The following is a 3,132-nucleotide window of genomic DNA, read 5'->3' as shown; positions in this document are numbered from 1 at the left end:
GCCAGGACACAAAACAAGAATAATAGAACGATTCCTTCTAGCTATCCACAGTAATCTCCTAATGACCATTTTACTTGAGGCTACTGGTTAAACTGGACCCGTCTGTGCTATTAATGGGAGGTCTGTAAAACTGTACGAACGCAATGCAACGACAGAAGTTGATGCCGTACAATTGCATAATCCATCGAGTTATTCTCTCCGCTATTTTGCATTAGAGCGACTGACTGTAGGGTCAATAGTTCTAGTGGAAGTAGTGTTTTAATCAGAATTGGCCAATGATTCCGCCTATGTCTAAGCAAATACATGGTTTATTTCGTACCTGAAAACGGCAATGTGGCTCAGACGTTTTTCAGATTTTCAGATTTTCTATCTGCCTTATTTTGGTTTGAACAGCCCGCATCCTATTCTGGCATGAACAGGATGAAGATGTCCAACCGTAAATCCACTCAAAACATCATTTCACAGTGGTGCATGTTATACGTCTGGATAAGTGCAATGGAAAACATCTTGAGAAGTTAAAAGATTGAGAACAGTCTGAATGAGAACCACTCAGTTCTGTGATTTAGTGTGCACTAACTTCAAAGACTGACAACTATGGGACAAGATCACCTCTTCCCTCTGTTGAGGCAATCACTCTTTATAGAATGACCAAATTTTGCAGGAACGCAATGGGGCTCAGAGAACTAAAAGGTGAAGAGCAAAATTACTTCTTATATAAGTTTGAATCGTTTTTTGATCGATAAATGTTGCCCTACAACACACAGCTACAGAACAATCTTACCATATTGTTAAGAAATAGATAGTAAAATCAGTATACTAACAATTTGTTTGCGCTATATTGCATTGTGAGATAGTTAAGGTTATTAGCTTACAGAACCATTGTATTGGATCGGGGGAACTTAATGTCCTGAACATCTTTGGATTGTGTACTCGTCCTTCAAAAAATTGACCACTCTAAATAGTGAGAGTGTGCGAATGAAACTTTCATAAAACCACTCCCTCGTAAGCAAAAGACCTCCCGGCAAGAAAAGACCATTTATGGGGAACCGTCTGAATAGCCCTGACTGCGAGGCGGTGGGCTCTTTTGCGAGAAAGCTCCCTTTATCGACAATATGAGCTAAGTGATACCATGTATACCAGAAATTCTTAAATTAATAAAATAATACATAAAATCTAAGACATCAATGTCCTGACCCTCTTTGAGGCAAGTTCAGTATAACAAAAGTCGTCTAGGGGCGTCGCCACCACAGTAAAAGTTAGCAAGAAGCAGTTAAAAGGCCATTATCTCATAAGTGTCAATTGAACTTGCACCAGATATTCTCGTTTTGGTTCACATTTCTGCGCGATCTTGTTGTTAGTCCCGTTCAGTGATGAACAATTATAGTATGGAGGCTGCCTGTTGCAGTGTTTGGTCGACAAACAGGTGACGGCGTTGATGTGCACGGTGTGGCATCATCAACCGATATTCAAGTAAAAGTTCCTGCACCACAGAAATCTCCAGAGGCTGGAGTGGTGGTGACCTATCATCTGCATACCCCTAAAATCCCCTTTTCGGAAGAAATAACCTTGTGTGAACTATGCTTCATAGCATAGTTCAGTAGCAGACTTCATCAAAAGAGAGACCTTCTCTAATTGGCCTGTTAGATGGTCCACTCAAGAAGACATGTGTAAAATGGCTAGCGTTCATTTAGAAACATACCCTTTATAGAGACCACTTCTAATCGGCGTTCACAAAAAGCCTTCCTAGCGCAAGCACTGTAAGCCTTCCCTGAATGGAAACCACAGGGAGCCACCCAATGTGATCTCTTTTGATGTTTCTTCATTTGTAGGACGGAGCTTACAGCCCGAGTAACTTCTAAGCGACCAGCCACAGCTAGTCACATCTGAACGGCGATCCTTACCCAGAGGACCGTGTTGTAATTGCATGCTACACAAACAAAAATCAAGTTGTACGGTCCCAGACCACAAAAAAGAAACGATACTAATTTCCCGCCATTGCTCAGACACTTAGTTAATGTGAAAGTACACAAAAGCCGTGTGCACAAATTTCGCATCCTGGTCTTTGCTGGCATTGCATTGTTGGCCATTAGAATATTGAGATCGGTCTGTTCTGAGAGGGAGGCTGGTAGCGTTCGATGAGGTAGCAAGTTCAAAGCTGGTCTCACGAGACCTGAGTGGGACCTTCTTCTTTAGGATAGGGTATCCTCTCTTGGAGGGTTCTGTCTGATTGTAAATGTGTGCATCTGAATTTATGTCAGACACTTTTATTTAACCAAAGCAGATCTGTGTTGTCATATCCACTACTTCAAGCTAGATGTTATCGTATTACCATATAGCAAGAGTCTTCACCTAGTAGAGTAGACCTGTGGAACGTGGGACGGAATGTACTTTGTTCTTCTTTATTCGGAGGGGCCCACGTTAAGGGTATTTATGTGTAAAATTAATTAAATTGGGTGTTTAAGATGCTTTTTGAAATTTTTCTGTTTATACTCTTCAAGTATCGTTTATAAAACTCGCGACAGTTGTACACTGTGGGCTGGTGCTTGACAAACTGACAACATGGACTACACAAAAATCCAGAAATTCCCCAGTGAGCGCAATGAAATCAGCTGAACGTACTTTGCTGTGTCTCTCCCGCTAGGTTCAACTTTTCGTTGGCATGCAATTGATTAGGTTTCCATATTCCATCAGGCTAAAAAGAATATACTTTGATCTGTCTACTTGGTTGTGGTTGATGGGCATCGCCACTGCCCCTCTTCAGAGAAGTAGCCTTTGCATGAAGGAGTTCATTTTGATGAATTACTGTCATATCTCAAGTTTGTTTGCCTGAAAGTTATTTTCAAATACCGTATCATCGTTGGAAACAATTTTTTGTGTATTAGCGGTGGCCGCGTGTCTACTTGGTGACATTTTATGGGAAAATCTAGAACAAGAACTTTGAATCCTGGCCTTCGTTGGAAGGGGAAGCGCTCAAACCTAGAACAGTCTTTGTTGGGAGTTGGAAAAGGTCTCTCACAATGTATCATTTATTCAAGCCAAATCCCATCGAATTGCATTTACCTGGACTTAAGTGAGGGTAGGGACTCTCCTGGAGGTAGTTCACTGGGGATCATTGTATATATATATATATAT

This window comes from Opisthorchis viverrini (genome assembly GCF_000715545.1).
Source record: "Opisthorchis viverrini unplaced genomic scaffold opera_v5_1, whole genome shotgun sequence".
NCBI lineage: Eukaryota > Metazoa > Platyhelminthes > Trematoda > Opisthorchiida > Opisthorchiidae > Opisthorchis > Opisthorchis viverrini.
The sequence above is the reverse complement of the archived record's forward strand: the minus strand, read 5'-3'. Positions refer to the sequence as shown.